This window comes from Lithobates pipiens, unplaced genomic scaffold, assembly GCF_037356315.1.
Source record: "Lithobates pipiens isolate NorthernLeopardFrog02 unplaced genomic scaffold, aLitPip1_a1.2 Scaffold_8, whole genome shotgun sequence".
In the NCBI taxonomy this organism is placed as follows: Eukaryota; Metazoa; Chordata; class Amphibia; order Anura; family Ranidae; genus Lithobates; species Lithobates pipiens.
Window position 1 is genome coordinate 315,748,334 of NW_027507903.1, and position 20,717 is coordinate 315,769,050.

The following is a 20,717-nucleotide window of genomic DNA, read 5'->3' on the forward strand; positions in this document are numbered from 1 at the left end:
TTGTGGGAAAAAAATGATAAAAATTTCATTTGGGTACAGTGTTGTATGCCCGCGCAATTGTCATTCAAAGTGCATCAGCGCTGAAAGCTGAAAATTGGTCTGGGACTGAGGGGGGTTTAAGTGCCCAGTAAGCAAGTGGTTAAAGGATAAAAAGACTATTAGTCCTTGGAAGGGATCAGTGAATTGATTCTCATGAATAAAAACTCGCCACAAATTCAAACTTTTTTCTCCAAGCTGGGGTTTTGTTAGCAAGTGCCAAATCATTTTACTGGCACACCTGATTCGCTCAGTGAACTAATAAAGCGGTTCATATGATCATAGCCTTTTGTAAATATCCTTATCCAACACACTGCTATTAAAATGAAAGTGAATGAAATAAGTAGTTAGTGCAGATAGGAGACCAAAAGCATTATGGGGGGAGAAACAATGGCTGTTTCACAACATGGTTTCCAATTTCTTCACTGTAATTTCATATGAGGAAATGTCTCATGGAGTAATGTTTTACGCAGTCAGGCCCTTACTAGAACAGTCTGTCCTAGACACACATTGGTTTGCAGCAAAGGTTAATCAATGGTCATTTTCTCCTAAAGCCTTGGAATGTTTTGGTAATGTTACTGTCAGGCTGAGGCTATGATGTAAATGCCTTGGGAATACTGAAAGGTGTCTCTATGGTCTCTGAAACATAACATAACCTCAATATTTAAACGGTGTCATTTTTTAACAGTGGTGTCTTTACTTTAATTTATACAAAATAACAACAAAATTTATAGGATGTAAAGCCTCATATACACGATCAGATTTTCTGATGGGAATTGTGTGATGACAGGCTGTTGGTGGAAAATCCGACCGTTTGTACGATCCATAAGACAATTGTTGTTGGGTTTTCCGTGGACAAATGTTGGATGACAGGCTTTAAAATTTTCCGTGGACAAATGTCTATTGTCGGATTTTCCGAGCGTGTATAAACAAGTCCAAAGTACAAACACGCATGCTCAGAAGCAAGGATGAGCCAGAACATTAACAGTAACATTCGTGACACGGCAAATTATGAAATCTCGAAATGCAGCATGCATTTTCTTTTTCTTTAATGGGATAATAATGAAGCTGCTTTGCTGCTGATATTGATGGAGTTCTGCCAAACGTCCAAACGTATTTTAAAAGGCTTTTATTTTCTAGTGATATCAAGAATAATATTATTATGCATGTTTATTGATTTTTTGGGGGCAAGTTACCACAACACCATTATCCCATAGTTTTTAAGATCAAAGATACAACTATGTTTGTGTCCCTTGTTAATTTTACGTTGTATTTTTTAAAATGTAACTGCCTACTCCCAAACTGTTGTTTGAAGTAAAACACATAGCCAAGTATTATTCTCCACAAATTTTTATTGTGCATTAAAAAAAAGAAAACAAATAAAATTAGACATGCTATCTGCCAATAGAACTTAACCAAAAAGTGCATTCTATGCATCCAAAAATATAGAAAATATAAAAAAAATCATTATTCAACCAACAAATAAAATAAAAGCCTCATGCATGTGTCCTTCTTAATATAGGGGGTCAACAATGCCAAGAGTTAGTGAAAGCAGGGGTCCATCATCCAGAGATAATTCTGAAAATCATCCATATTATTCTCCTGGAGCTCCCGCAGCAAAGGCATATGACATAATTGGTCATGATTAATAAAGCAATCGGACAGGACTTGGTTCAAAGCAATAACTCCAAGGCCAATAATAACACGTTATCTCCTCCGATTCCGCAACATGGCTGGTTGACGAACGCTGATCAGAAAGTAACTGAAAAGCGCAAACTGAAAAGCGTGAAATGAAAAGCACGAATCAACACTCACCAAACTTCTACTAACATGAAATTAGCAGAAGGAGCCCAAAAGGTGGTGCTAAAGAGCTGAAAAACCACGTAGTACGTCACTATGTTCGTGTTTGTTGGCCGACAATTCCTTCCCGTTTGTATGCAAGACAAGTTCCTGGCCAATGCCCTTCAGACAAAAGTCTAAGGTTTTGTCTGAGGAAAATCTGATTGTGTGTATGAGGCTTAAGGATTTTGAGACTACAGTGTTACAGGGCTAAAGGCAGCTGTAATCTTCAAACACCAACATGGCATGCAATGTTTTGTGGTTAAGATAAACTGAATGCACGCTAAATGCTTATATTTCATGAGCATGTATCTTATTGTTTTCAGGAGCGTCTGTGCGCCATTTTGGGTCATCTTGCTCTGTTCCCTCACCCTCAGTAAGTAGGTCGTTAGGGACTTTTGGGCCAGTGTACTGCAACGTTTTTTGGGTCCCGGCATGCGCTGAGTGCTCCGCCACGGGTGCGCAGTGGAAAAAAGTGAAAATGCAGAGTTATTAGCCCTGGGGAAGTGCTTTACGTCTCCGCGGGTCACGGAGCTCTCAGCCTATGCTTCCTTCCCGGTTCGTGCCGCGCATACGCCCTCACCATTACTTTTTTATAGATTAATTTTTATATTAATATAATTTTTTTTTTATTTGTTTTCATTGCATGTAATGTTAATTAGTGGTATCATTTCTGCTCTTATGGCATATTATTAATGATTTTGAGTTATCATGATTTTCTCACATAATTATTGATTAGCACCACATCCACATTTGTTATTTATTCTATTAAGTTTGGTATTAGACTTTTTGGTGCTGGCAGCTTCTTACTACTATATTGTCTTTATCTAGCGCAGCTTTTACCTTTTGTTTTGTTTTTTTACCAAAACCCAGATTTCCCTCCTGGTTTCCTGGGGGTAACGTATCTCACACACAGTCCAAACTGCCACTCAGAGCACAACAATTTTTTCAAAACAATGTTATTATCACATACGCCACCCTATCCTCTCGATTTCCGTAACTTAATATCCCCGTCTACAAATTTTTGCAAATTAGACACTTCTTGAACAATGCACTGAATTTTGCAGAGAGGCAAGGTGAAAGTCTTGTCAGTTCCAACCAGGTGAAGTCAATCAAAGTAAAAGTTTCCTATCAGTCACACTCAACCACGATTGAACCAGAGCTTCTTACCACTTCAGGGGAGTTTGTGGCGAAGTGCCAGAAGGGAAACCCTGCATACCTTGGAAATTCCTACCAGAAACATAACCCTGGAGGAAAGCAACTTTGGGGAATGGTTGGAGCAGACCACACAAGCCCTGGATGAGTGGGACATCCCTGAAACACACAAAAAACAAAGGATTGCAGAGAGCCTGAGAGGGCTTGCTTCGGAAGCTATCCGAAAACCTAAAGCTCAGCAAGCAGCACTGCGTGGCTCAGGACTATTTAGACATCCTGCAGGATGTGTTCGGGCAGACAGAGAAGGTCTTCCAGCTAACTTAGCACACCTATCAACAAGCGGGAGAAAAGCTGTCAGATTACATGGGGCGATTAGACAAAGTCCTACATCAGATCTTGCTAAAGAAAGGACTAGACCCCCGAGAAGTAGATGAAACAAGAGAAAAGCAAGTCCTGAAGGGTGCACAACCATTGGACCCCACCATGCTCCAGTTAAGGGCCGGTGGCATCCTAAAGTACCCGGATCTGATCAGAACTGCGTGCGAAGGGGAGGCCATTCTTGAAAGGAAAAAGGAAAAATTCCAAGGGTCAAAGTCAGTGGTCGAAATCAGGACGGCTAGTGCCACTAGTAGTGACCCTCAGATCGAACTTCTCCAGACACAGGTGGCACAGTTAATGGAAATGATGGCTCTGTTGACTGCCAGGCACACCTTTACCCCCGATAGAGGGATTCCAGTACCCAAAGAACTGACGAGTTCCACAGTGGTAGAAGAACTCAGGACCTGTTTCAACTGTGGAGGGGTTGTGAGTGTGCCCAAGCCCAAGAATGGGGACAAAATCCCAAAAGCCAGCTTTAAACTTCAGAGGGCCCCAGTGAAGGAGTCAACTGGGCGCCCTATTACCATAGCTAGGTTCAAATCAACCTGTACGCACCAGACCCCTGGGACTGCAGTCAAGTCAAGGCGGAAGAAGGAGAGGCTACAAAAGCCTACTGTAAAAGTACAAGCCACTAAGCAGGCCAAAAGTGCCATTTTCCATGGACTTCCTCCCTGCTCTGCAAGGACTTTTATGACAAACATCTCAAGCACCTGCCATTACAAAAGCTGGAGTAGCTGGAGATAAGTGGATTAGGGACCCAGAACTTCCCATATGATGGTTACCTGTCTGTCAAGCTCACTTTTGACCTGAGCAAAGCAGGGAAGGGGGAAAATTTTGACACCTTGGTAGTGATGTGCCCTCGCCCTCCAGAACCTGACAAAAGTTCCCTCATTATTGGGACAAACACTGACCTGGTGAGAAGATTACTTGCACCGCTTGTACGGCAGAAAGGGACCCCCTCCCCCCAAAAATATACCCAGTGCTAGCCCAGGTGTAACGAGACCTTAAACAAGAAGAGAAGGCCCCAGAAGAGGGAGTGGGAAAAATATGGCTTCTGGACAAGAAAGAGAGACTGGTCCAGTCAGGTGAAGTAGTCTGTCTGAGAGCCTCTATCAAGTTAAGCTGGGAAAAACCGGGCCCCTTCATTGACCTAGCAGCTGTGCCAGTGAGGTTGCCAGCCAGAATACTGTTAGGACAGGTCAGCCCAGCAACCCCAGTCTTGCCGTGTGGCTCAATGGGAGAACAAGCCGGAGAGATTCCAGAGGAAGAGTTCTGCCCGAAGAACACCCCTCTTACTCCTGCCTGGATGGAGAGAGCTAAAACCCAACTCCTGAGATGGAAGACAGCTTTCTCTAAAAGTGAGTTTGACGTGGGGCTGGCAAAGAGTGCGACCCACTGAATTTGGCTGGAAGATGACAAGCCCTTTCAGGAGAGAGTCAGACGAATCCCACTGGGGGATCTTGAAGACTTGAGGGAACAGCTGGTTGAACTCAAAAGGACGGGCATTATTAGAGAGCCCCGGAGTACTTACGCCTCTCCAATAGTGGTGATAAGGAAGAAGAACAGATCCTTATGGCTGTGCATTGACTATAGGACCATTCCTGACCAGTACACCACACCTCGGATAGAGGATGCCTTACAGAGCCTGTTGGGGGCGAAGTGGTTCAGTGTGCTGGACCTAAAAAGCGGGTATTATCAGATCCCCATGTGTCCTGAAGATAGGGAGAAAAATGCTTTTATCACCCCTGTGGGTTTCTTCGAGTTCAATCAGATGCCGCAGGGCCTGTCTGGAGCCCCAGCAACCTTCCAGAGATTTATGGAAAAGACAGTGGGCGACATGAATTTGATTGAAGTGCTGGTATACCTGGATGATATCATAGTGTTTGGGAGAACGTTGGAAGAGCATGAAGAACACCTGGAGAAAGTCCTAAAGAGGCTTCATAATGAAGGCCTGAAGCTCTCCATGGAAAAATGCCAGTTCTACCAACCCTCAGTGAACGACCTAGGACACATTGTGTCTGAAGAGGGAGTGGCAACAGATCCCGAGAAATTGCAAGCTGTCGTTTCTTAGCCCTGGCCTAAAAATGTGACCGAACTCCGATTATTCCTAGGCTTCTGCCCATACTACAGGAGGTTCGTGGAAGGGTTTGCCAAAATAGCTCACCCACTCACTGAGCTTCTGAAGAATCAGGAAGAAGCTGGTGCAGACCCAGATCAGTCTGGGAAGCCAAAGGAAGGGCCCAGGAAGAAGAAAGAGTCCATCCAGGACCAGTGGACTCCACAATGTGAGGAAGCCTTCAGACAATTGAAGTGGAGCCTTACCACTGCTCCGGTTTTGGCTTATGCAGACCCCGCCAAACCTTACGAGCTACAAGTGAATGCCAGCCAAGACAGGCTAGGAGGAGTGCTCTATCAGGAATATGACGGACATCTGTGGCCCATTGCCTATGTGAGCAGAAGTCTCTTTCCTGCTGAAAGAAACTATCCTACTCACAAGCTTGAATTTCTGGCTCTGAAGTGGGCAGTGGTAGACAAGTTGAAGGATTATCTTAACGGGGTAGAGTTTGCAGTCAAGATGGACAACAACCCCCTCATGTACTTGCTCACCACTGCGAAGCTGGACACCACCGGGCACAGGTGGCTGCTCTCTCGGCATTTACCTTCAGCCTGACATAGAGACCAGGGGTTGGTAACCGAGATGTGGATGCCCTGTGAAGAAGGCCCCATGACTCCCAAAACCCCTCAGAAGACTGGACTCAACTTACCCCTGAAGGAGTAAGAGCTCTCTGTGAAGGGACAAGCCAGCAAGGCAAAGGTGAGACCAGAGCTGAAGAAGTGGGGGTGTCCTCAGTGGGGGTGCCCAGGTGTTATTGTAATGTCTCCCAGATTATGCAAGAGGGTCTTCCCAAGCTATCTAAAAAGGATCTCAGGAGAGATGAGGAGGAAGACTCACTCTGTGGGCTAGTACTGAAGGCGTTGGAGAACAGACAGGCTGATCTGCTGCAGAAGAGCCCCCGGAAAGAAGCCCGGCTACTACAGAAAGAGTGGGATCGGATGCAGTTACAACAAGGGGTGGTCTACCGAAGGGGCCCCTCTGAAGATCCCGAAGAGAAGTGGCAACTGCTTCTGCCGGAAAAACACAGAGAGAGGGTGCTGATTGCGCTGCATGACCATCATGGTCATTTGGGAGCCAAGAGGACCCTTGAACTCGTAGGGGACAGGTTCTACTGGCCTCACATGAGGACCGAAGTGGAGAACTATTGTCATTCCTGCCTCAGGTGCGTACAACGGAAGACCTTGCCTCAGAGGGCTGCCCCAATGGGCCACTTAGAAAGCCAAGACCAGGTCTGCATAGACTTTCTGTGTTTGGAACCCGACCTGAGTGGGCAAGGGGACATCTTAGTGGCTACAGATCACTTCACCCGCTATGCCCAGGCATTCCCTACTAGAGACCAGCAAGCAGCCACAGTAGCAAAGATTCTCATGGAAAAGTTCTTCGTCCATTATGGTCTACCTCAAAGGATGCATTTGGACCAAGGAAGAGACTTTGAGAGCACGGTGATAAAAAGACTGTTGGATCTATTAGGTATACAAAAGTCTAGGACTACTCCTTACCACCCACAAGGGGACCCTCAACCGGAAAGGTTCAACAAAACCCTCCTGAACATGTTGGGGACTTTGATTGCAGAGCAGAAACCCCATTGGAGTAGGCATATCACTGCATTGGTTCATGCCTACAACAGCACCAAGAATGGTGCCACTGGATATTCACCTTATAGGTTGATGTTCGGGCGTGAAGCCAGGCTACAAGTAGATCTAGCCTTTGGGACCTCTCTGGACCATACGTCAGAGACCTCCCATCGAGGATATGTGGACAGACTGCAGAGGAACTTGAAGATACCTTATGAGCAGGCCCAAGCCACCTCGAACATCAGAGAAAATAGGAATAAGAGGAACTTTGATCTAAAAGTAAGAGTTCAGGATCTTCAACCAGGTGACCGTGTCCTACTAAGGAATCTGGGCATCCCAGGCAAACATAAGTTGGCTAACCACTGCAGATCACAGCCATATGTTGTGTGCAGGAAGCTCCCAGGACTCCCAGTGTATGAAATCAAGCCAGAAGGAAAAACTGGGCCAGTAAAAACCTGGCATCGGAATCATCGCTTAACCCTCACAGAAGCAGTCAGGATAAATCCAGAAGAGGAATTCCCCTTCACGTCCACTGCTGTGCGCTGACCAGCAACTAGGTCTCAGCCTGCGCCCTCTTTAGATGAGGATGAAGAAATGGAGATGAGTTGGCTGTGGCCACCTGAGACATCAGAGACTGACGCTGATGTCTCCCCAAAGACAGGAGAAGATAATAATGGGACTCTTAGGGCAGAGGCCCCCGGAATTTGTGCCAATGACCCATCACACAGAAGAGCAAAATACTCCTGCTTACTCCCCATTGCGAGCATCGGAGATGAGGAATGAGGATATTTGTTCAAGAGTAGTGGATACCCCGAAAAGGCAAAGAACAGAGAGAAAGAGACATTCGCCCACCAAAGAGACTGACTTATGAAACATTGGGCGAATGCTCTGAAGCATCTCAAATTGTCAGCAAAAGAAACTCTGAAGTGCCTGGTCCCTCTACTTCTGATTCAGTGAGGGACAACCCCAACTCACCCCTTGACGCATCTGTACCAGACACTGTAGTATCAGCTGTGAGTGCACAGGACAGCTCCCCATCACATGTCAGTTGGTGGGAAGCTCCTCTGTCTGTATTGTGTAACTGTATAGAGGCAAAAATACAGGATAGCGTTAACATTTTGAACCTCTTTGGGGACCAAAGAGACAAAGTAGGGGAAGTGTGTAGCACGGGTATCCTTGCCTACTAAATTATATTAACATTTATAATGAAAGTCTATGGACGTTTCTATGGCTTAGTGTTTGGCGCCATCTAGCGGCTAAACACTGATAGTGGACTTAAATGATTTTTTGCTTTCACAAGCATTGAAATATTTACAGGAAGTGACTGTTATTTACACTGGAGAGTTGACCTTTTTACCCAGGATGCCAGGTGACCTACCCATGGATACCCTCTCTTACAGGGCATGCTGGGTAGGACATAAAAGGAGCCGGAGCAGCCATCTTAGGGCTCTTGGGAATGCATGGCTTACCTGTGAGGGCTTGCAAGGAGGCCTTCCAGAGGAAGCGGCCTATTGCCCTTGCGGAGCGCAACCCTGCTCAGTTGTGTGAGTGACCTGAAGTGCCAGAGACACAGTGATTGGATTGGGAAGATCCAGAGATACTCATTTAGGATCTGAAGACCAGGTCCACCTATCGGAATAGAACGGAGTGACGGAGACGGCTGACATAGAAGCAAGCTGCAAACACCGGACCAAAGTTACCATACCGAGCTTTTGATCCAGTTGGTGAGCGGGTTGCGGCCCACAGTTTACTAAACTTTGCACCTAGTCAGACTTATATATCGGCTTCGCTGGGATCCATAGTCCCACGGAGGAGGAGTATAGCAACTGACACTAGGCCAGCATAGGGCCTACTTACTATCGAATCTCAAGTATTGTATTATAATTACGGAAGCAACACTAAGATCATCCTTAACTTAACTTTAATTACTTTAACCCTTGGTTTACAAATTATAAGGAATTATCATTGCTAGCGAAGACAAGAAGACCAAAAAGACTGAGTACTTCAAGTGAGATCTCACACTTAGCTATGAAAGTAGGGGGAGCTCCCTTGTAATTATATTGTTTATAATTGTTATATCAAAAGTCATTGTTCTGTCATTCTATGTTGGGATGACAGCACAATTATTGTAACCACCTGTTTGCCATTACTTATAGTAAAATATCCTTTGGTTAAGTACCCCGTTGTGTGGAATATTGTTTTCCCCCAGCAGGTGGAGCCAGTGGATCTTGACGTGTCAATACAGGCATATTGTGTTATATTATATTGTATTGTATTGCACTACAGCTGTGTCAAGGGGATTGAGTCAAGTTAGTGGGGTTTGTTAGCAGAGTGGAGGCCCAAATTAAACCAGCAGCTCCTTCGGGGGTCAGTGCTACACAAGTATTTACATTTTGAACTTTTTCCCAACTCCTCCTCTTCTCTGGCCTGCAGGAGGTCTACAAGGGTTTTAGTGGCTATTGACCGTTTGTGAGCACATTCCAGAGCTTGAATACGTGTGGATAAATTGGTGATGCAAGCCTTTCTGTGTTTATTTCATTTGGCAGCTAATGAAATGAGTTCTCATTGGATGATGCATTTGTGGGCAGCCCAAATAGTAGCGGGTGTGGAGTCTACCGTGTCATTTTCTTTAAAGTAATGTGAGAGGTGTTCAGTAATTGTTTGAGTCGCTTCTATGTCGGTTAGTAAAGAATTGTGAGGGCACCGAATTGTGGTTCTTGTGTGTGTGATCTGGAAGGTCAGCGTCATGGAGATGGGATTATGATCTGAGAGCACCATAGGATCTACGGTTGCTTTGCATAGGAGTGTAAGATCATTTTGGGATTGGAAAAAATAATTGATTCTGGAATACTTGTGGCGTGGTGATGAATAGAATGTAAAGTCACGTTCATTTGGGTGACACGTGTGCCATGTGTCATGTAAGGTCAAGTCTTTAAGTTGTGTTTTAATTGCTCATAAGGCTCTATAGGTCGTGGAGGCAGCTCCTGTGGATGAATCTTGTGCTGGAGTGAGAGCGACATTGAAATCCCCTCCTACAATTAGGATGCCTGAATAGAATGAAGTGAGCTGTTGTAAGGTCAAATGGAAAAAGGGTACTTAATATTTGTTTGGCGCATACAGGTTTGCTAGTGTGATGGGTTTGTTATGCAAAGTCCCTTTTAGGAAAATGAATCTACCTTTAAAATCTCGTTGAACATCCATTACCTGAATGGGACAATGTTTTGATTAGGGATGGGCTTTATGTTCGGGTTGAACATGAGTTTGACTCAAAACATTGGCTGTTTGCCCATTCGCTGAATAGCAATCAATTTTGGGTGTTCGAAAGCCGCTGAACACCCTTTAAAAGTCTATGGGAGAAATCAAAAGTGTTCATTTTAAAGGTTAATATGCAAGTTATTGTCATAAAAAGTGTTTGGGGACCTGGGTGCAGTATCAATGCAAAAAAAGTTTTAAAAATGTCTGTTTTTTCGGGAGCAGTGATTTTAATAATGCTTAAAGTGAAACAAAAAAAGTGTAATATTCCTTTAAATTTTGTATCTGGGGGTATGCCTGTAAAGTGGCGCTTGTTTCTCGTGTTTAGAACAGTCTGAGAGCAAAATTACATTGCTAACAGAAAAAAAGTCATTTAAATCTACTTGCGGCTATAATGAATTGTTGGTCTCGGCAATACACATAAAAGTCATTGAAAAAAAATGGCATGGGATTCCCCCACAGGGGAACCCCGAACCAAAATTAAAAAAAAAAAATGTGTGGGATTCCCCCCAAATTCCATACCAGGCCCTTCAGATCTGGTATGGATGTTAATGTCTCCTGTCTCCCCTGTGCCTTCTTTCCTCTAGATTGTACATATTAAGTTCCTGAAGTCGCTCTCGATATGTCCTATTCCCCCAAACCTTTCACCATTTTTGCTACCCATCTCTGGACTCATTCTATCTTATATTTTTGTAAGTTTCATGCACTGCTTTCTTGATAGGTTTTCTTTAATATAATCTCATATCCAGATGTTACCTCTTCATTGGAAATTCACAACATCACCACAAAGCTAAGATATAAATCTGTATCATATTGTAGATCCGGCAAAAGTTCCCAGAGTATGCGAGGTTTGCTGAGTGTGGGGTTTTTCCCTTGCTTTGAACTTTGAGTCTACAGCATGTGGTAATAACAATACACGTAACAGGGCTGGGCCATGCCAAATCAATGGTTGTAATGTAACCCTTGCCTCTCTGTCTGGGAATGTCACCAAGAAGGAAGAATAATGACGAAAAAATACAGGTGTGGGAAGAAGTCGGCTACCCCACCCCTGTGATGACAGAACTTGTGTTGTTATAGGTTGGGTTTACTGAAAAAAAGCAAACTGTGCTATCTCACTTTACAATCCAGACAACACACTTGTTTTGTAACTTAAAACCATTTTATAACCTGAAAAAGTTTCTTGGGGAAAAAAAAGTCACAGGTATACTTTTTCATAGTCCATTTAGATCAAAAACCTATAGTTACCTTTATTTTCTCAGGCAATTTCCCCTATGGAAAATGTTTAAAAAAAAATAACAGCAAAGTGTACATAAACCCAAAATGTAACTTTCTAAATTTAAACCAACAATGATTGCTTATGAAAACTGTACACAAAGAGACACAATGTCAAACATACTGTTACCATATTTTTCAACTTATAAGATGCCCCTATATATAAGATGATCCTCACTTTTCCAACCCAAATTTAAAAAGTCAATATTTTAAACATAAAACAGAACACATTTTTATTTAGTAATTAGGTAACATTTACATACCAGTACTAAGATATTATGCATCACACGTATGGGCTTTAGGGGCTCAGAATGCTCCGACATTACCGTTCCCTGGCGCATCTGCGCACTGTCTACATGCTCTCCACCTTCAACAAGATGTGTTCCAATTGGTTTGTTTAGCATCGGCTGACATCAGTTACACAAGGCTGGTGATTGGAGGAAGACTGTTTGCAGAGACAAAGTATGGGCATGTTCGCAACCAGTTCTCACCTCTGCTTACTTCTGTGTATAAGACGCCCCTTCATTTTTAGTCTAATGATTTTAGACAAAAGTATCATCTTATACACTGAAAAATACATCAGATTTTCAGTTTACGTACCCTTTAACTACTTGCCGTCTGCGCTATAGTCGAAAGACGGCTACAGCGCGGGCCTTAATTGCTGGGAAGATGTCCCTGCGGGTCACGCACGGCACGCTCTATGATCACCGGGTCCATGAGACTCAGTTGATCACAGATCAGAGTTGATCTGTGATCCCGGCCCCTTACCACATAATCAGCTGTCAGCCAAAGGCAGCTGAGCACATGATGTAAACAGAAGATCGGTAGGGAAATCGGTGCCTCACACAGAGAGCTGCGACTGCCTCATTAATGCCCACCAGTGCCATCTGCCAGTGCCACCTATCAGTAGCCACCAGTGCCACCTACCAGTGCCAACAGTGCCACCTACCTTTGCCCACCAGTGCCACCCATCAATGCCCACCATTGCCTCATCATTAGTGCCACCGATCAGTGCTGCCTGTCAGTGCCACCTATCAGTGCCCTTCAGTGCCACCCATCAGTACCAGCACTCAGTGCCACCTATCAGTGCTGCCTCATCAGTGCTTATTAGTGCCACCTATCAGTGCCCATTAGTGCAGCCTTATCAGTGCAGTCTATTAGTTCCTATCAATGCCACCTATTAGTTGCCATCAGTGCCACCTATCAGTGTCCATCAGTGCAGCCTCATCCGCACACATCAATGAAGGAGAAAAATTACCTCTTTTCAAAATGTTATAACAAACTATGAAATGGTTTTCTTTTTCTAAATATTCTCTTTTTTTTCTTAGAATTAAAAAAAAAAAACCAGCAGTGATTAAATACCACCAAAAGAAAGCTCTATTTGTGTGAAAAAAATGCAAAAAATTTCATTTGGGTACAGTGTTGCATGACTGCGCAATTCAAATTCAAATTGTGAGAGCACTGAAAGCTGAAAATTGGTATGGGCAGGCAAGTGGTTAAATAATTTATCTTACTTGATTTTACTCAGGTTAACAAAGATGATTATCATGTGCCCTCATGTTTATGGACCTTTAGGGAGTTATATAACAAAGTTAGGTGATATTGTTTATGTGCTTTTTTTTTACTTTTACATGTAAGTGGTCATAAAATTTTTGATGTATACTGAACAAATATGTAATCAAGGATTCTGATGTATGTGTTGTGGGGGGGGGGGGGGGGGGGGTCATTGTGACCCACATAGCCAAAATATTGGTGTTTTAGTTGGCAATAACGGACATTTTCAGAGTTAAAATATATCTAAACCAAAAACAAAATTTTTATATATTGCAAATGAATTTATAAATGTGGTGCCTGCATTAACTTTTTTTAAAATGTTTTTCCCTTTATTTTCAACAGCTGCGGGCCAGTAAGTCTGTTATTTTTCAACTTCCTATGACAGAACAAGCTGTTTAGCAAAAGTGTCAGTTAGTAACAAGCAATTTAATAATGACAATTGTGCTTACAATGGTTAGTTTTTATTCACGTATATAAAATCTTTATCTCAAATAGAAAAATAAAATTTCTGTAACAATTTAAAAAATGTTAACTGGAGTTTGGCTTTAACCACTTGCCCACCGGGCACTTAAACCCCCTTTCTTACCAGGCCAATTTTCAGCTTTCAGCACTCTCATATTTTGAATGACAATTACTCAGTCATACAACACTGTACCCATATGAAATTGTTGTCTTTTTTTTCACACAAATAGAGAATTCTTTTGGTGGTATTTAACCACCACTCGGTTTTTTATTTTTTGCGTTATAAATGAAAAAAGACAGAAAATTTTGTAATAAAAATGCATTTTTCTTTGTTACGGTTATAAAATTTTGCAAATTAGTATAAATATTAGTTTTTTCTTTATAAATTTTGGTGAAAAGTTATACTGCTACATATCTTTGGTAATCATAACCCAAAAAAGTCTACAAGCTATGGTGGCAATCACTGAAAATTGATCACACCTGATGTACTGATGGACAATCTCATTTTTTTTAACACCTGGAGGGGGTTAAAAGCACCCCGCTAGCAGCCGAAAAGTGCTGCAAAAACTTTGGTAAAGCACCGCTAAAAATAGCAGCGCTTTATCGTCAACACCCCCAACACCCTCAACACCCCAGTGAAAGTAACCTAGCAGAACACTTACTTTATTGCCCATAAAATGCAAAATTGTATAAAATACTTACGATAATTTTCCTTTCTGGGCACCAATCCATGGCAGCATAGTACCACATGTATGCTGCCATGTTGGCACCAGGAAAGTTGCTTGTTGTTTTTGAAAGGCACCAAGTTATGTTTTAGCCTTAGTAGACCCAAACAGCCACAATCTATTCCAAAAATGTCTGAGCCACTGATTCTACTGCACACAATTGCTCATACAAAGTGGTGCTATAATCTATTTTGATTTCTGTCACATGCAGCTTAGAGACCAGATTGATCAATAAGCATATATTGATTGGTTTGTGCAAAAGTTATAGCGCCTACAAACTATGGCATATATTTATAGAATTTTTTGTTATTTATTTATTTTTACTAGTAATGGCGGCGATCGGCGACTTATAGCAGGATTGCGATATTGCGGCAGACAAATCGGACACCTACAGTGGTGTGAAAAAGTGTTTGCCCCCTTCCTCATTTCCTGTTCCTTTGCATGTTTGTCACACTTAAGTGTTTCGGAACATCAAACCAATTTAAACAATAGTCAAGGACAACACAAGTAAACACAAAATGCAATTTGTAAATGAAGGTGTTTATTATTAAAGGTGAAAAAAAATCCAAACCATCATGGCCCTGTGTGAAAAAGTGATTGCCCCCTAAACCTAATAACTGGTTGGGCCACCCTTAGCAGCAACAACTGCAACCAAGCGTTTGCGATAACGTGCAATGAGGCTTTTACAGCGTCCTGGAGGAATTTTGGCCCACTCATCTTTGCAGAATTGTCCTAATTCAGTTACATTAGAGGGTTTTCGAGCATGAACGGCCTTTTTAAGGTCATACCACAACATCTCAATAGGATTCAGGTCAGGACTTTGGCTAGGCCACTCCAAAGTCTTCATTTTGTTTTTCTTCAGCCATTCGGTGGTGGACTTGCTGGTGTGTTTAGGATCATTGTCCTGCTGCAGAACCCAAGTTCGTTTCAGCTTGAGTACACGAACAGATGGTTGGACATTCTCCTTCAGGATCTCTTGGTAGACAGCAGAATTCATAGTTCCTTTTATCGCGGCAAGTCTTCCAGGTCCTGAAGCAGCAAAACAGCCCCAGACCATCACACTACCACCACCATATTTTACTGTTGGTATAATGTTCTTTTTATGAAATGCAGTGTTCCTTCTACGCCAGATATACTTGGACACACACCTTCCAAAGAGTTCCACTTTGGTCTCATCGGTCCACAGAATGTTGTCCCAAAAGTCTTGGGGATCATCAAGATGTGTTGTGGAGAAATTGAGACGAGCTTTGATGTTCTTTTTGCTCAGCAGTGGTTTTCTCCTTGGAACTCTGCCATGCAGGCCATTTTTTCCCAGTCTTTTCCTGATGGTGGAGGCATGAACGCTGACCTTAACTGAGGCAAGTGAGGCCTGCAGTTCCTTGGACGTTGTTGTGGGTTTTTTTGTGACCTCTTGGATGAGTCGTCGCTGCGCTCTTGGGGTAATTTTGGCAGCCGGCCACTCCTGGGAAGGTTCACCACTGTTCCATGTCTTCGCCATTTGTGGATAATGGCTCTCACTGTGGTTCGCTGGATTCCCAAAGCTTTGGAAATGGCTTTATTACCCTTTCCAGACTGATAGATCTCAATTACTTTCTTTCTCAATTGTTCCTGAATTTCTTTGGGTCTCGGCATGATGTGTAGATTTTAAGGATCTTCTGGTGGACCTTACTGTGTCAAGCAGCTCCTATTTAAGTGATGCCTTGATTGTGAACAGGTGTGGCAATAATCAGGCCTGGGTGTGGCTAGAGAAATTGAACTCAGGTGTGGACAACCACAGTTATAGTATGTTTTAACAAGGGGGGCAATCACTTTTTCACACAGGGCCATGATGGTTTGGATTTTTTTTCACCTTTAATAATAAACACCTTCATTTACAAATTGCATTTTGTGTTTACTTGTGTTGTCCTTGACTATTGTTTAAATTGGTTTGATGTTCCGAAACACTTAAGTGTGACAAACATGCAAAGGAACAGGAAATGAGGAAGGGGGCAAACACTTTTTCACACCACTGTAACTGATACTTATGACACTTTTTTGGGGACCAATGACACTAATACAGTGGTCAGTGCAAAAAAATGCACTCTCACTGTACTAATGACACTGACAGGGAAGGGGTTACCATCAAGAGTGATCAAAGGGTTAACTGTGTGCCTAGCTGGTGTTTTCTTACATTAGGGGTGGTACTTTTACTAGGGGAAGGTATATATCCATGTCCCTAGATTCCCTGTTCTTTGCAGGAACACAGGATCTTTGCCTTCTGTACTGACAGAATGGCAATCTGCCTTGTTTACATAGGCAGACTTCTGTTCTGCCTGTGTACCAAATCATCAGCAAGTGACGGCAGACATTGGTGCACTCACGCCCGCTACCTAGAAAGGCAGGATCACATGTATATATGTGATCCTGTGCAGTTCGCCCGCCCTGTACCAGTAAAACTGCTACAGGCGGTTGGCAACTGGTTAAATCTCCTCTGGGTTTCATAGGTGTTTGTGACCAACCAGTGGCTTAGCCTATACAGATCAATGACAGGCTGACAAGTATTGCAGCTTTTTGCATGCAACTGTTCATCCTTGTCATTACATGTGATTAGTAACAGATGAGAGACTCTGTATTTATTGCCGCTCATCTGTTCCAACTGTACTGGCAATGGCTGATCACAAACATCTGTGGAACTTGGCAGAGATGAAGGCCTCATTCACATGATGTATCCTAAAGCATACATCCGTGCAAAGGGCGGTGTTTGCCTGCACGGGATGCATCAGTGTTCTGTGCATCTGCATGCATGCAGTCCCATTCACGTCTATTGGGAAGCAGCATTTGCACAGATACAGCTGCTGTTCCCAATATGACATCAGTGCAGGTGCAAGTGCATGTCCCCAAACTCACACTGTCTGTGTTTGGGGACACACGCCACCTACCCACATGGATGTCAAACTGGGAGCAGCGGCTGTGTCCGAGTAGCCCAGCGGTTGTCAACTTATGAGCTAAAGGGGGCCTCAAATGTGACCTCTGACATTACCAAAGGCCCGAACATAATGTTCAATATATGCACTGCTTGAGAGGACTTTCAGAAACTGCAGATGCTACATTTGTGGCTGGGGATATGATATCCAGGACAATAGGAAACTGGGACCCTGTTACATAAGGCTAATAGAGTTGCTTTTACCCTAATAAATGTTCCCACTACAGACTACTGAGGTCTGAGGGCCACACATCATATACCAGAAGACCGCATACAGTCCTTAGGCCGCATGTTGGGCACCAGGGGTGTAGCCGCTGTGTCCCAAATTACATGAATGCACGGAACACCTGTGCATCATGTGCTGGCAAACACTGCCCTTGGGTGTAAGGGAAATTCATATATTGATCCCAAGGAGAAATTATTACAATTCTTGTTGGTGTATGGCCCAAAGTGGTCCTGTGAATGAGGCCTTACTGAAACAAAGCTCAGTAGTGCCTTGCCTTCAAGAGTTTATATTATTATGCCTGCCAGCTTTTTGCACTTAGGCTACTTTTACACTGCACACAAACATATGCATTTTTGCGTGCAGTGTGAGGGTGCGTTTAGCACCTGTGAAAAAAGGGCACGTGACTCAAAAAATGCAGCAAAAATGCAACTGATTAACTTCAGTGGATAGGTGCATTTTTTATTGCACCAAAAATGCTCCAATGCTCCAGGGCCCTATTCCAGGCCCGCAAGCTGCTCCTTAGGCACTGGAAGGCGGTGGACCCCCCGACACACGGAGAGTGGTTAGCACAGATGGGGGACACGCTCCGACGGGAGAAATATATTTTCCAACACAGGGGACGCCCACAAAAATTTGACAAATTGTGGTCGCCATGGCTGGACACCCCCGGCATTTCACCTTTAGATTTGGTGCTGGATAGATTATTTCTTTAAATTACTTATATATCCTTGAAGTATTAGTAAATGTTGGAGCTAGGAATGTGTCGAGTTAGAGCCCAGGGGTACATATTGTGGTGGAGGGTGCAGATATGGGCGACCTGGGGGTGGGGATGGGTTGAATTTACATTGACTGCTGCTTATAAATTGGAATCACTAATTATGGTCTCTTACCGTATGTTACTGACTTTTCTGTGTGTTGGTGCCTTACTTGTGTCATGAAAACATGGAGTGTTGCTGGATTGTTCTTTGAGAACATGTAATGTGTTTTTTTGTGTCTGTGTTACAATAAAAACCTTTCTGATTTAAAAAAAAAATGCTCCAATACAGCATGCAGGAGTTTTAAAAACGTATTTGACTCATGCATGGTCATGCATTTTTCTTCCGCTTTTGCTAAGGCAAAAACGGAAGAAAAACTGATCAGTATGAAAGGGCCCAGTGTTGCTGTTTGTTGTCTAATCAGTACAAAACATTCCACTGCTTTATAAGAACTTTACTTTTTGAACTAGACTCAGCTTACACGTGCTGAGGAGGAACAAACATGTTCAAGAATTAAAATTCAATCTTATTCACGTGGGCTTTGACAGTTGAAAGAAAGATTTGATTATTAATCTGTTCCTTCAGTGATAAATAAAGAAAACAAAAGAACAATGTAAAATGTCAGAGCTGGGAACAAGACTTCTGCTAAAGTGTCTCTTTAGGACTGATGTTTCTACAAAGCTGACTAATCGGCAGGAAGGACTCACCATCATTTCTCTTTTTCAGAAGAGTCAATATGTATAATGCCATGGCATGTGGTCGCATGACCAGACACATAAGACACTGCAAAGGATTTTGATTCTATTAGTGTCAATGAAGGTGTAGTGATGGAAACCCCTTCAGAGTATAGGATTGCTTTCAGAGGTAGGGCCCATAAATTTGGTCTAGTGTTGTGTGTTAAGAAAAACAACATGCTTTATAGTTGTCAAGTACCTTCACTATACATAACCTGTCAGATTACACTTCCTTATTTCTCCCCAAATTCTACTACACAGAAGTCTTGGTCTCCAAATACTGTGCTAATAATGGCCAATAACCCCCAACCAGCTGTATGCACATTAGAATTAAAGAATCATTTATATTAGGCTGTATATTTGTTGTAGCACAGTGCTTCTGGATGCACAGATGGCACTAGGACAAAAAGGAGTGATTTGCATGGCTCGGCCACTATACTAAATTCAGAAATAAAACCCTTATTTTTCTGATGGATGTAATATACAGACAGAGAAGGAAAAACATTATTGTGAATGGGATATTTTTAATGGCTAAGTATAAAATATCTTGGAACACTAAGTTCCTTTATGGCATATAAAAGTGATACACATTGAAGTAGCAGAGTGCAAAATATATAAAGAGATTAAGGTCTTATTTTGACTTTTTACTCTTTAGTACCAATGAATGTCCCTTTAATTTAAAGAGGAGCTCTGGTCAGTAAAAAATAATAATAAACCCTCCATGCACATTCATTCTTTCATATCTAGGAATACATTTAACACCTTCCTTGCACACTCTTTATACTCAAAATTATCTAAAACTATACGAACGCTTGTCGGAAGACATGTCTAGATGGCAACTGCACCCTAAATCATGGTTTGGCAGACTGCACTCCCTGAAAATGAATGTCCTACTGAGAATATTATACTTGTTTTGCATCCTTCCAGTGGCACCGAATCGATCTGTAGCATTTCAGACGAAGGTACTTCTGTTTATTTGGGGAGGTAAGAGGCCTTAAGTGATTCAAAGTACATCACTTACCCCAAATCATAAAAGTGGTTTGGAGGTTCCGGATCTACTTTTAGGCAACCCAGTTGGCTCAGTTATTTAGATTTCATTCTCTCCAGCCCCACCCACTTTGGATGAATCCCTTTCTTGCTTGTTTGGGCCAATAGTCCGAAATAGAGTCATCCCCCCCCCGGGCCTCTCTCCTCAAACATTTGCATTGTAGACAAATAAGAGTTTCTTATGCATAGCCTTTTTGACCATAGGGGTATCTTGTCAAAACATGTCTTGTCAGAGAAATACCAGCTACCGTTGTCAGAACAACAGAACAATATCAATATGTTCAGATAGCTCATTATTTTAGTTCTTTGGCTTGGTTCTCTGATATTGTCTCTATGACTCGAATATTTATGTCACAAATATGATAAAATCAGAGGCCATATCTCAGAGATTTATTTTGTGTTAACTCAAAATTCTGTTAAACTTGGGTATATGGATAAATGGGAACAGAACCTCGAGGAAACTCTTGACCTAGATGAATGGCATTCCGTATCTCCGGAAACCTCTCGGTCACTCACTAATACTTCCATTATCGTGGAAAGCTATAAAGTGCTACTAAATGGTACATGGTACTGGTTAGGCTGGCAACATACAGTGGGGAAAATAATTATTTGATCTCCTGCAGATTTTGT